The sequence below is a fragment of the Prinia subflava genome, chromosome 6 (genome assembly GCF_021018805.1).
Source record: "Prinia subflava isolate CZ2003 ecotype Zambia chromosome 6, Cam_Psub_1.2, whole genome shotgun sequence".
Taxonomy (NCBI): Eukaryota; Metazoa; Chordata; class Aves; order Passeriformes; family Cisticolidae; genus Prinia; species Prinia subflava.
Window position 1 is genome coordinate 2,373,863 of NC_086252.1, and position 15,151 is coordinate 2,389,013.

Here is a 15,151-nt window from a genome sequence, read left to right on the forward strand (position 1 = left end):
GCACACCACATGCTCATTTAGATCAAGTACCAGGCACAGTCTAACTACAGAAACACAGCTCTGTTCAAGAAAATTTATCTTATTCCTCAGCTACTTAGCTCCTGATGTCCTACACTATCCATTTAAAGGGAGTTTCAGCATCCTCTCAGCAGGCTGCCAGCTACAGTTATATATGCCTTTATTTTACTTGTTCCTCCTGACATGCCTGTAGGCAAACGAGCCCCGTGAGGGTGACAACATGAGCTGCATTAACCGGCTGCCTGGTCCCTGAATCACTGCTACTCAACACAGCGCTGCCAGAGACATGGAAAAAGGGACACTGGGAACATCTGACTCGTGGTAAACAAATTATGAGCACACAGAAGTTGCCTGCATCTGCAGAGTCAATTGTCACTTCCACACGGCCACAAGGCAAGCTATGAGTGATGTGAATTCTTCTAAATCACCTTCATTGCCCTGCAAGGTTCACCATTCCACTGTTGGCAACAGCTGGAGTCTGGCAGTCAGAGAGGAGGCTATCACTGAAGGGGTGACATGTCATGTAAGACCGGTAAATATGTCCTGAGTAAAACTGAAAAGGAGGAGGTTTCTTTTGGCATATTCAGGCTCTTTAGAAGAATACCTGTGTCCTCTGCGTGCCACTGCACAACTCTTCAAAGGAAAAGCAAGCTGCAGCACATGGAAATATTCATTCCTGGGTTAGGCTCAGCAGCACAGAGATCTGAACTGAAACAAGACCATGTTCTGCTGCAGCTGTTCAACACTACATATATCATAGATATGTAATGTATATGACACACAGCCTCAAATAAGGTGATAACCTGGAAAGGTTTTAATGGATTTTGATGTGGCTGTAAATTCTTTTGCTGAAAAGAAAACAGACTGGCAGGATCCTACAAATCTAGTCCTAAAAAACAATGCATCAGGGATATATATATATATTTTTAAAATTAGTTCTCAGTACTTCTCAGCGGTACAATAGTTGATGTGCAGCCAGAAGTGGGGGGAGGCATTAAACAAGAAGTGCGTAGGAGGAGAAAGAAGTAGGAAAATGTGGATAAGAAATGGAACAGTGGGGTGTGCACGAGAGAAGGGAATGTGTGAGGGAAGGAGCCACTAGGAAGGGTGGGGAACTGGAGGAAGGAGCTGAAAGGCTACTGAGAAACACCGGCAGAGTGCCCAGAACAAAGGCTGGGACAGAACCAAGGGGAACCAACAAAAATGGGAGAAAGGAAAAACAAGGGTCAAATAAGGTCTACAGTTCAAAAAGATGGAAATGGGAGTAGGGAATCAGAAACTACTGCAAGACAGCTGCCATGTAAGAGACAGCAACAGTGAGCCAAGAGCTCAATATTTATCATCTATCTCTCTACCTGCCAAAATGAAGCAACGCCCAGGATTAGGTCTAGAAGTGATTTTTACCGTGCAAGGTAGTCAATCATTTTTATTTTGCTTAGAGTTTTTGGTTGTTTTGTATGAGGAAAGTTGGTCTAGAATAGGCAAAAGCAACATCTTACATCAAAATAGCTCAGCCTGAGCCTGCAGAACACCATGATGGTGACAGCACCTCGCCAGGGCTGCAGTGCAAGCTCACAGATCACCTTTGCCATGTCTGCTTGCTTCCAAGGCTTGGGGGAGAGAGGTTGGGAGAAGAGAAGAGGTGCTGTGAACAGCAGGATGGGGTCTCCTCCTGTCCAGACATTTAGGTAATTCCCCACTGAGGACAGACCTGCAGACAAGGGGCAGGCAGGATTTGCTGGAAGCACTGAGGAATGCACCTCCAGCAGCTGGCTGTAACACAGGCAGCAGGATTTCTTCCCTATTGCAAACAGGTTTTGGGGAAGGCAAACCCAGCTCTCCTCCTCCACCGGGCCTCACCCCCTTGCTCTGCCAAGAGGCTGGGCTATATTAAGATATGAGGCAGCCATGCTGGCTGGACCGTTTCTCCTTCATGCTTCGCCTCCCGTGGGAGTTGCTCCATTCTCATGCATCTGCTGAGAAACAGCTTGTTCCTTTTGGCTTTCCCCAGTTTCTTTATTTAGTGGTGCCACTTCACACAGTGGAAGCCAGGTTCTGCTCCAACTCCAGAACGGACCTGCCCAAGTCCCCTTCCCACCATTCATTCTTCAAAAAATAAAGCTGCAGCTCTCTCCTGCTCCACTCCTAACATCTCCTTACTTGCTGTCTGTCATTTTATTGTACGTTTTCAGAAACTCTCTGTTGCTATATAACTCTCTCATAAAATGGAAGGCTATACTATAAAATCTTGTTAATGACTTACAGGATGCAGGTTGATAGATACAGGGGTTTTATAATTACCATACTTGGATCATTTCCTGTGCAGAAGAAGACAACATGGAGAGAAAAAGATTGCATCTTTGGAAAAAACAGAAGGAAAAACCTGGATTAAGGTTCTAATCCTTTAATGGAAAATGTCTCCTCACCTATTTGTTTGCTACTGTCAAATTTCAGTACCTGAAAAGAAAGTCTCCTACAGGAGAGAGGAAGGAGAAGGTGCATTGAGAGGAACAAATGTATGTCATACATGTGTTCATCTATGTAATATACATCACACGTCTACCTCTATGTGTTCACCTTCATATCCATCCTTGCTATTTAATATAAGGATTAATGTGCTAAACCCTAAAAAAAATATTTAGCATCCAAGGCTCCTTGATTTTGAAGTCATCTGCACACTTATACCTCATTCTATAAAGTAAAATAGTTCCTCAAGAGTTTTCCTCCTGGTATTGTTTTAAAGTGCCTGTGCTATCACAGTATTTAGCATCCAGCCTGAAAATTAAACTATTTCAGCCAGTTCCCTTTTGCAAGATGTGACAGTAGCCATAATCTATGCCATCAGTGGGAGACCACCAAAATCAGTGTTTATAGAAAATCAGAGACAAGAGAACTTGAATTGGTGCTTCTTGATCATATGTAACTTACTCAAGCTGCAGCTCTAATAGGAGTAATTTCATGTTACTGAGAGCGTTTCACTTTGTAACAATTTCACAAAATCCCTTTGCAAGTCTTTCACGCACAGCTTTGTGCAATATTTTTCAGGCAGAGGCCATGCTCACACGGAGACAGACACCAGCTCACTCTGCCCATGCTGCAAGCCAACTGGAAGATGTGGTAAATGTCAGATGTTGCCCCAAGCTATTGTGCCACGTCTCTTGTTAGGGCACGGCGCTAACTGCATCCATATGGTGCCTGGTCAGCTCAAAATGCAGACAGGGTGAGATCATCTCTGCCTCTACAATACTCGTAGGCAATGCAGACAGGGAGCTTTGCTTGCAGGAACAATGCAGACACAGGGGATGTTAATCCACTGTTGCTCTGCTAATGCCTCATCTACCCCAAGTATTGGACTAAAACAAACCCTCTGACTATAATTAAAAACAGAACAAAGAAATCTGGTGATTGTTTTACCTGCAGGGAGTACTGAAGCCAGAGGTGAAAATGTCTACTCAGAACTCAGCTGATTTGCTTTTATAGCTGGAAGTGTGGCAAAAATCCCTTTCTGATGCCATGCTAGTGGAGCAACCTGAAAGATTATTTTGGTTCTATAGATCCTAGTCTTCACACTACAACACAGAGCTTGGTGTCTGCTCTCATTTTCTTTGTAACAAGGCTCAATATGAGAATAAAGGAGAGATCAGCTAAACTCTGCAGGAGTTTTCTTCTAGGCTAAATCCTCCAGGGAAAGTCACATGAAATATTGCCTGTGGACTCAGCAGCAAGGCATGTGCCTGCCCCTCTGTGGCATACAGCCCCATCCTCTGGGGCTCTGGGCAAAGCTCACAGTCACATTTATCACCAGCAGCAGTTCTCCTGCCATGCCTGTGCCATCCACATGAACACAGGGGCCTGCGGTGGAAGAAAGGGAAAGATGCTTTTCTAACATTCCTGAGATCCACAAAATAATTACTTTGTGTGGGTAATGAAGAGACTTTAGCCTGCTCTCGTATCCCCACTGGGATGGAGACAATTTATTCTTGAAGGTTGTATATTATTCAGTGTGTTCTGCTGTCTTTCTCCAAAAATTATTTTCACTCGACAGTGCAGCTGGCCAAAAACTGCAAAAAAGCATTAGCTGAAAAAGTTATTTCTCAGGAAACAAGGTTTCCTCTTCTCCACCTAATGCACTCCAGCAAGTTCCAGCTACATTGCTTCCTCCCAGCATTTAGCTTGACAAAGCATGTGGTGAGCCTGGCAAGAATCTGAAAACCTCAAATGTTCATGATTATCAGCAACAACAGTTGCTATTGTTCTTATCTCTATAGTTAAAGCTCGCCCTTAGCATGAAATGTTATTTTTCCTCATTACTACAGATTTCTTTTTGCACAATAATCCTCTTTTCATAGCTTCATGATATTTTCAGATTTTCCTGTTCAGCTTTGAAAGCAACATGAATATTACCTGGTGAGGAAAAACATGCTACATATTATTTTAACACAGTGTTCATTTGTTGTTGTTCCTTTCCCCAGCTGCATTGCTGTGACTCTGCCCTCTAAGTTCCTTACTTTTGTTCCCCCATGCACGTTTCCCTACCATTACCACCACTATTTGCAGTACCAGATTGTTTTTCACAGGCTTGTACAAAGCTGTATTAAACTTTGCAGCCACCCAACTGTACTGGGGTTTTTTTTGAGGGGGTGGTGATGGGGAAGGTGGGGTCCTGACACACGTCAGCAATGACATCCAGGAATCATTTGTTTTACCATCCATTTATTTACCTTTATCCTGACCAGTCACTAAGAGTCCTCATGTTGCTGCTTGTCTTCAAATCTGAGTTTGTCTGGGGAGTTTAGTTCTGCTTGGGATGCAGTTTTGGAATGAATGAACTGGGGGCTGTGCAAGCTCTGCCTGTGCAGTGGGGCAGAGAAGATGGACATGAACCAGACTCCCAAGAATGCAGGAGTCCTGCATGAGTTTCTTCAAAATATCATCTCTTTACTACCTTCAGGACCAAAAGCTTGACCTGAAAGGTGGCTGATGGATTCAAACCAACTCCAGAATGCTTTGTATTTGATAAAAACCAAGATCTCCCTCATCGCTGTAGCCTCCCCAAATACTATACACAAGCTAGCTTTAAAGAGAGCCTGCTCTGAACAGAGTGAGTACACATCTGCAAGACATTTCTTTGGGTTCAAAGTAAAGTACCCAGATACAGTTCTGAGGAGCATGATACACAATATCTTAATTCTCACTCAAACAGTTCCTGTTTATCTTCATAGAGGACTAATGCAAATATTAGCTTTGGGATTTGATAAGGGACACATTAAACAAACACTGCTGCCTGTATCATAAAAAACTGGCTCTCAGCCAGATAAGTGAAGCTCTGCCTGACAAATTAAGTACTACTATATTCAGGGTGTGCTTTGCTGTGTTGTTTTCAGTAGTGCATAAGCATATCAAATAGAGTAGCTTGCAGGGAGATTTCAATCACCCCCAGCACAGGAGAAAGGAGACATTTCTGATGCCAGCTCAGCTGCACACAGCACTTCTCTCCCTCCCAAGCACTGAGGTCTGAGGTGCCGTTTTGTTGCTCCATTATCGTGCAGCCATGAAGGAAACAACACTTTGTTTTCTATCTGTGAGATAATGAATTGCTCCTCTCTCTACAACAGAAAGGCAGCAAAAGGAGGAACGTGAATACTCATTTCCTTTTCCAGTAAACAATTACAAACACTTGTCAAAAAATAAGACAATTGGAAAAATTAATGTAAAATTTGGTAATACCTTGGCACTTTCAATATTGCACAAACTGCCACCTAATAATCTCATTGAAAAGCCTTGCTAAATCGGATTGGTTCCTTGAAATTAATGGTGCTTCCTGCGAGCTACACTGCTTTTCAGCATGAATTAGACAAGCAAAAAAATCCAGTGTCTTACAAAGGAATTCTGAAGAAGACCTACAGTTATTCCCAGGGAGCTCTTTTGATTTAAAAAAAGTAAAAAAGAAAAGCAAAACCAAACTCAGCCAACAAAATAAGCCAGAAAAAAGGAGGGTAAGAAAAGGTCACACTTAACAGAAAGCAATGAAAGTTTTCATAGGTTTTTACCAACTTCTTTACCCTGCATCATGCAAATATTTAAACACATTCTTACTAGCTCTTCCAACAGATAGCAAACAGTTTTCCACTTGAAGATGACTTCCACATCTTCTCAAACCTGTTTTTTTTAACTTTAGATCTTCCTGAAAACACAGGTACCACCTAAAAATGCCAGAATTTGCCACCAAAATGTGCCACCTCAATTCAACACCACCTTTGGAATTTGGCTTACAAACTCTTTTTCCCAGGCCTCAGCCTCCCACTGCTCACATTCTGAAGGAAAATGCTGAAAGGGGACTATATTGCTCAGGTTGGCCATAAACACCAACAGCTCCAACACTCATTTAAGAACGAATTTGTTTTCCATAAAACTTGAGAAAAATACCAAACTTCAGCCAGTCCCCAAGGAACTGTTGCCTTTCATCCCAATCCTGCTCCTAATCAATTCTCTGCACAAGGGGGCTCTGAACCACCACTGTGGCTCTCAGATACTGCCACAATAAAGAGCAAGCAGTGCAAACTGCACCAGGTTTCCCCTGGGAGGATTGCATCCAGGCGCTCGCTCCGCAGCGATAAGCGAGCATCCAAACGATCAGAGGCGCAGACGGTGCTGCTCTCAGAGCAGATCCTGTGTTCCCCAGTCCCAGGAGAGGCAAAGGAGAAGATTTCCCTCTCAGCAGCCACTCCTAGGCATGCACACTTCCCTGAGCCCTGGCTCACCCCTGGCCCTTGTTGCTCAGTCTGCCCTGCCCTCAATCAATCCAAAGGAGAAAAGGGCAGAATAGGAAACAGCACAGCTCACTTGTGGACTGTTTGCCATAGATTTAATGTGCTCTCCTTCTCTCCAACACAGGTTCAACAGTGTTGGCTGTACCTGGACACTGCTGTCTGCTCAGGGAGAAGTGCTGAAACAGGTCACTGCTGAGGAGGGGCCAGCAAAACTCTGTTTCAAAAAAAATGGCTCTAACTGGAGCCCAAAGCAGTGAAAAAGCAAGGATGAGTACAGGCTTTTGCCCAGGCAGGCAGGATTGCATTAGAAAGATGTTTCCAAAGGTGTAAGATAGCCTGTGATACCTGCCAGGTGACATAAAGCCCCAAGATCCTCAGCAGGTCTTGTTCCACAGGCAGGTAAATAAGTTTCCCACAGCTGAAGTGACACAACGCCCAGCTTTTGGCTTCCATGGAGCAGAATCACCCAGGAAGCAAGATCTGTTTTGCTAAAGGGTACAGAAGGTCTGTTCCCACAGGAGAGCTTCGCTTCCTGCGTTGGGAAAACTAAATGGGTTGGTTATGTCTGCTACAGGCTCATAAATCCACATCAGCCGCTGCCTCAGGGACAGCCACTGCTCCTCTGGGTAGTTTTCTTCCCCACTTAGAGAAGATGAACAGCTGGTGATGTGTATCACAGCTCCAGCCACACACTTACCCGTAGCCTTACGCCTTGAAGGAGCAGGTTTCTGTCATTGAGACCACAGGAAAGCAGGAGGCAAAGCACAGGCAGCTTATTTTCTTGTACACCAGCTTTTTCAGGTCAGAAGACAAAATGGTAGTCAGAGTGGGCATTGGTAGCTGCCTTCCCAAATGGAACTAGAAGCAGACCAAAGAACCCAAGTTTTAAGCCTGCTTATGTAATTTTAATTTGTAAAGTAATTGTGATTTGCACATACAGTAAAATAAAGTCATGTACTAAAAACCAGCATGAGCCTAGATAAGACAGATTCTGCACTGTGGAGAGAGAGCTGGTGCAGAAATGTGCCTCACAACACAGGAGCTTCCCCTGCAGTTCCACAAAGTTCCGGCCCCTGGGCCGTGTCCCACAGCCAGCCCTGTTGCTCAGGATGAGCTTTAGCCTGGCCATGGCACACCCTGTGACCCACCCCAGCCTGCACCAGCTGCAGGCGGGCAGCACCAGCCTGGGCACTTCTGACACTGAGCCACTGCCTGTGCTCACTCGTCTGGGTCCCACATTGTCCAGAGGGGCTCCTGACACCAGGGTTTTGTCTCCAGGGACAGCCCTCATGATACAGACATACAAGCAAAAAGATTAATCATCACGAGCAGATTTAGTAAAACCAGGTCATCACAAAGCCCCAGGAACTGTGCAGCTCTCTATTTTTCTCTAAATACACATACAGCTCCACTGATACCAACAGGGATTCATCAGCTCATACCCACTGAAAATCAAACACAAAATGAACCAGGGTAACACTGGCATTTAATAGCTTGGTGCTTCTAAGAATTTGGAGACAGGCTGCTTTGCATGCATATGGCAAGTTTGCAAGGAACATAAAGTTCCTTCATGGGGTAGAAGTATTATCACATGAGTTCTTAGCAGCCTGTTTTTCCTTTCATAGCTGGACATGTCAAACAGACCCCAGCCAGCAGATAAGAAATGCCTGCAGAATCAAAGTGCAGATTAGAGAGGCAGCAGCTGAGAGAACCATCTACCACAGCTGTGAGACAGATCAAGGGAGCTGAGAAAAGCTAAGTGCAGAGTCAAACTTTACATGACATTCGATCTATTACATCAATAAGCAGGGCATTACAAGGCTGTGAAAACACTGATTTTTCTTTCCCGCTTGTTAGCCATGGACTCTGTGACATCAGTTGTGGCCAGCACTGCTGCTTGTGATGCTGAAAGACACGAACACAAAGAAAAATAAATTGGCCCCTTTCCTCAGCTTAGAGAGTTGTCCTGTGCTCTTGAGGATATATGCATCTGTTTTCAGCAAACTGCCACAGCAATATTAAAAGCTGGAACTATTGACATGGGTGTGCTCTGTGACTGAAAGATATGCCTGATGTGTAAATCTCTCCCTGCAATAAACACATTACCTAGAACTAACACAAGTACAGAGTTTGCATACCCAGGGACAAATTTGTGTCGTATCAGTGCAAAGAATGCAGTGAACAATGCATGGACAAGGCCTGCAGTATTTCCCAATGCTTTAGAGTTATGAGTGAGCTCTCATCAGGAATCCTAGTACTTTGCCTGAAGGAAGCTGTGCAGTATGGAAGGGGTCCCTAGCAGAGAGCCAAAAAAGGCCAGAAGATCATGAATTCCCCTCAGACAAACAGGGCTCTGATCAGGCATCCTTTGCCCATATTGGTGAGCACCTGAGGCAGCAGCATCTCCCACCAGATGAGGATCAGCATTTATGGGTATGCTGGGGGCTTCAGACAGGCAAAAATGCTGTATCTATGGAAGAACCAAAGGCAAGCATCTGCTGCCTGGAGTAACACGGGCAGAAAGCAGCACCAGCTAGGGGAACTTAATTCACTTTAATAATGTACTGCTTGTTAAGCCAATTGATTCATGTTTGCAAGTGTGGAAAATTAACTTATTAGGCACCAGGTAGTTTAATTGTCCTGAATTTCCAGATGGGAACTCCAACCAGCATTTAAAATCAAATCCCTCTCTGTTTGTGCTGGGCCCATGCAGCTGGATGCCAGCCAGATTCTGGCAGGTGCTTATCACATCTATGACAAAGAAAATATCACCTGACAAACAATGCTCTGTAACCCCAGCCAACACTGAAGAAGCTTACAACAGCCATTGAGGTTTCTTAGCTGCCCCCCTAGAAGGCAGGGCCTTGCTATTTTATCTTGGCTTTGTTCTGTTCAGGGACAAGAGCACCCTGAATACAAATGGCAGAAAACAGACTAAGCAATTTTTTACTTTAGTGTCAAAAAGAATGTTAAAAATAATAATAATTAAAAAAAATTAAAGACCATCTTCGTCTTCTTCAACATCAGAGTCCTTTGATCCACAACAATCTCACCCTCTGAAATTCACCATTTCCAGAACACATCCTTCTTCTTGGTATGAGAACATGAATTCAAAATGAAAACATCTCATGAGTGCAACTGTGCCCCTGATGTCAAAACAGGAACAGAATCTAAGAGTAAACACACAAGATGTACCTGTCATTTGTCCTTTCCTGAAAAAGAGTGGTATGATGCTCTGAAGTCCATAATGCTCCTTGCAGTACAGCATCTTTTTGTATGGCTTGACTGACTCTCGAGGACTATATTTACCCACTCACAATAAGCCAAATAAAATGGTTTGAAATGAAATTGCCAAACTGAACAAAAAAACATTGTGGCAGCTTCAAACCTCCACCCCATTTCCTGCTCCCTCTCAATGCAGCCACAGACATTTATGCTGTGATGATGAAACTCCTACAATGCACAGACAGTACAAGAGCTAAGAAAAACATCCAGGGTGCTATTGAATTTCAATTGAAAATCTTACAGCACTTAAAATATCCAGTTATTTTTACCTGGGGTTCTGGTGATTAACAAGCTGTGAATGTCAGAGCCATCTAACTCACCCTGAAAGCACTGGAGAGGGAACCAAGGAGCAGGTCCTTAGCACCACTTACTGAAACAATACAAAAGTAAGAATTATTATTATTGCTAGCTCCACTATTGCACTTCAATTCAGCTGAAAATCTGCCCTCCCATAACACAAAGGCAACTTGGGTGCCTCGGGAGATGAAACAACCAGCATTTTCTCCAGCTTAGCTTATATCATACCTCACAAGATGAAACTATGAGAAATCAGCTTTCTCGGTATGCCTCACATACACAGGTGCTTTTAATTCACAGCTCTGCCTTCTCTTCCTCTCCCCATGAAAGTGTCAGAGTGTTATGAATATCAATTAAGATAAGACTGTGGTACTAAAGGCTTAACAGTGCCTCACTGCCTAATATCTGCATGCCTGCGTGGCTAAGCATCAGGCCAAAGCAGGAGATAGTGTTTAAAAAGTGTGTAGCTGGGAATTACCTTCCAGTGGAAAATGTTTAACCAGATGGGAATGTTATTTATACATCATGTGTCCCATTAGCAGCAACTAACATTTATGCTATGAAATATCTCCTTATTACAGCACTAGAGTTATGACATGCTTTTAATACTTAGCACTGGGTTTTTCTTTTTCCTTCCCCAGCCCATACTTTCAAGCCATCTATGCAACAATCACTGAACTATTATGGTCTGGTGACCTGCTTAGCACGAAGCAAGGCAGCAGCCAGAAGATAAGGAAGGGAAGAGAGGTAGTGGTGGGGACTGGAGTTCGTCAGTGCCTTATGATTCATCACTAATTTATGTGAGATGCTGCGTAGCACAGGCAAAATCCAAGGACACACAGACCCATTTTCTTTTCTGTATATAGGTGGGGCTCAGTTCACAGGATTTCCCCTTCCTCTGACATTATAGATCTTCAAGGTTGCTTATCCGACAGGGAACATGGGTTGGAAACACTCTGGGAAAACGCAGAGTTCACCCCAGCCAAGGGCAGGTCAGTGCTATCTCCTCAGAGCAGTTCAGGCTGCAAGTGCCTCAGGACAGGAATTTTTTGGACCCGCAATATTTTGTATGACTCAGTGCGTGTTCATGCAAAGGCTGTATTTTCCTTCCACAAGATCTCCTGCTTAAAGTTACGGTATGTCCAGTGCATGGGTCTTTTTAAAGGATATTAATTTAACATTCAGCAGCCCAAAGTCTTGGTGCAGCCATCTTGCAGGCAGAGCCCAGCTGGCACACCTGGGACAGCCTGGAGGTTCCCAAAGCTTGGAAAGAAGGATGTGTCCTTGATAGTGCACACAAAGAAAGCAGAATTTACGGGCCACAGGGACATTTGGCACGACCTCCAAGATAAGGATGAAATTAAGAAAGCCACCACAGCAACTGTGCTAAATCAGCTCCAACTGCATAAAAGGCAGTTCTGGCAGGGACAGATCATAACCAACTCATGGCCACCCACCCAAAAAAATGCCCCAACCCAAAAGAAGAGAGTGACTGAGCATATAGACTAATTAGCATGGGAAGCAAGAGATTCGTGAATCAATGGAAGATATAATACTAATTAATAAGAGAGCCAGGTAACTTGTAACCAATGAACATTGATGGCTTTGTTTGCTAAAGTATATAAATAGTGAAAAGTTTTGGTAATCTTTGTGGGCCCTTGGGGATTTGCCACCCAGCTCCTCTTTCTGTGCAGAAATGTAAATAAACCAAATATCTCAACTCTCTGTGTAGACTGGCCTCTTGTTCACCAGGTGAAAGAAGCTAATTTGGGACAACACCTCCGCAACACCAGGCTGCTTGCTCCCATTGCCCGAGCCCTCTCCAACAACAGCTGCCCTACAGGCTAGCACAACCCCAGTGAGGGCCAGGGCAGATCAGCTGGCTGCCTTCCACTCAGGATCTCCTCCTCAGCCCTCCCCGTGTCCCTCGGGCTGCAGGCTGGCAGGGCAGAAGCCCCCCTTACCATGGCAGGCACTAAAAGGGCAAACCCAGCTCTCCAGCACGCATCCACCCACCTGCACCCCCTCACTGCCCCTCCTGTCAGCACAGCCCGGCTGAGGCAGCATTGCTCAGAGCTGGAGCATTCTCTGGCTGCGCCCCAAGCCCCGGCTGGAGGCAACGCAAGCTGCTGCTGCCTGCTGAGCTCCCAGGACCAGCCCCTGCTGGGGAGGGCACAGCTGGCAGGGCACAGCCAGGGCATGTCCAGCCAGCACGTCCGAGCTTGGGTCATCCCAATCCCAGAGAGCCCAGAGGAAAGTAAATATGGAAAGGAAATTCTCCCCCATGCCCATTTCTTTTCTCCTTGGCCTGTCCATCAAGTGTGACCCTGTTTTAATGGGATCATACAGTAGGATCGGACAAAACTTGCATGAGTAACCATCGTCACCTTGTGCTTCCCATCTTTTTTAAACAGGACCAATGATACACACTTTGCCTTCAGGAAGGCTTTCCTTGCACACATAATGATTAAAAAAGGATACATGACCTAGACTACAGAAAAAAACCTCTGTTTTCAGAAAGCAGTATCAGTAGTTCACTGTCAAACTGAAAGGATATTTTCTATGATGATCTGTCTTGGGTGACTTGAACGCTTTCACAAATAATCGTGATGATGGAAAAGAACATGCTTACTAATCCTGCAGATTACAAAAGCTTTAAGGAAGTTTGATAACAGAGCTAGAGTGAACATGATTTTGATACAGCAGAAGAACAAACAGTTTTAAAAATGTGATCCAGTGAAGAAAAAATGCAGTTACATTTTGTAACATAAGCACCTGCATGAAACAGGGAAGGGCATGGCAGTGGCACAGGAATTTTTCTGGGATGCTTGTAAGGAATCTTAAAATTAATATGTGTCAAAGTGATATTGATGCAAAAAGACTTAGATCATAAAATGCAGTATCTGTAAGGAATCCCTGTGGAGCAAAAATAACCGAAGAGCCAACAGTCCTTAGACCTTGGCTGAAATACTGCCCTCACAGAGCTACAGGCCAGTCAGAGAGCCAAGAGTGCCAAAGGAACAGAAACTAGCATGTATGATGTATTTGTATTTGCATGTATGATGTATTTGTCATAATTCTTTAACCGTCCTACACAAAGTGAAGGTTGAATGAAAACATAATAACTGTCAGGTACAAGGAGGACTTTCCAAAACTAGGAAGGAATCTTCTAGGTATTACCTCCCTAAAGGAAGGGGAAAAGCAATGACTTAAGCTGTGAGTAGTGAGAGTTAGAGTGAACATCAGAAAGGGTGAGGGGATGCTCTTTAACAGCAGCCACCACGAAGCACTGCTGAGATTGCTCGGGTGGGCTGAGGAGCCACCATCATCAGCTGCTGGTTAAAGCAGGCTGGACAAACCCCTGCCACAAATGACGTACTTGGAGGTGGTGGGACCAGACCCTTGCAGCACAGAGGCTCCAGTTCTGTTCACTGGCAAGGGTGGAAGTATAGGGCATCGCTGAGTCAGCCCTCCCCAAGTTACATCAAGCATCCACACAACTTTTTGCTACCCTCTGCCTGCAGGAATGCAAACACCAGGCAGTTTTAAGAGATTAACCAGTCCTCTGAACAGCACTGCCTAAAATACCTCCCTCCCTCCCGGGGCTATAAACAATCTTGGCATGTGAAATGCAAAACTGGAGTTAAGTCTCCGACTGGCCACAGGAAATACAAAATTGTATACTCTGACTTGAAGGGTTTATGTGAATCCAGTCAGAACCTTCTGAAGTGGATGCCTCAGATCAGGCCATTAAGTCCCTACACAGAAGCCTAAATCGGTGGCCTCATTTTCAAATACACACTGAGCACTCAGCAGCTCCTGGAGTGTCTAAGAGGAGATGGTGATTGCTTGTCACATCTGAGAACTCGTGCCACTTTGGCTCTGAAGTGTCAAGCTGAAAGCAATTTCCTATGCAATTTTTCACAGTCCTAATCTTGGTGTTTTGTGAACACCTTCCCTAGATTTTTTTTCCCTAGGCCATTATTTTCTTTGTAATGTAAAAATAAATATTTCACATTAAAGCAACTCCAAAGCCCTAACTTTAGAAATCTTCAATAGGTGCGGAACTTCAGGCTGAGAACTACAGCACACCAAAGATTTTACCATATCAAACAGAGTTTGCACTCCCACATCCCCTCCTGCATTCATAATTACATTCTGACTCACATTATAATCACATTTGGGTCCCAGTCCTGCTTTGGAAATTTCATGGCTGCAGGCAGGGACAAATCTTCCAGTGCACAGCACCCAGGTAAGCCATGTGGAATCATTATTGCCACAGACTCCTCACCATTTGAATGCACCAGTTCCTGCACCTGGACTCCTGGCTGCAAGAGCCTGTGGTGCAGAATCCTCAACAGCTTCTTTATTAAACAGATGAGCAAAAAGGAACACTGTTCTAGCATCAAATGGAGAGATTTTGCTACTGTCTCTCTCAAAGAACGCTGGATTTTTCAGAGCTTAGAGAGAGAATAACTGTGCTCTAAGAGGGATAAAAATTGGTTACCTCCTCTTCTAGCAGAACAGAAAAAAAATCAACTTTACTCCCAAACTCTCTATTTTTTGATGCAAAATGCATCAAACACATGCTTCAAAGTGGAATTCTCAATTTTTCCCAGAGTTCATCCTCCACAAACTCTAAGAGCACATTTCAGGAATTTAGCCAGGAGGATGCACAGCCAATAACAGATGCTTGGAACACTAATTCATGCTCAAAAATAGGAGAAAGGGATCCACTTAAAATGTTACCCTATTGCCATGGAGCCAGGGTAGCAGCATGT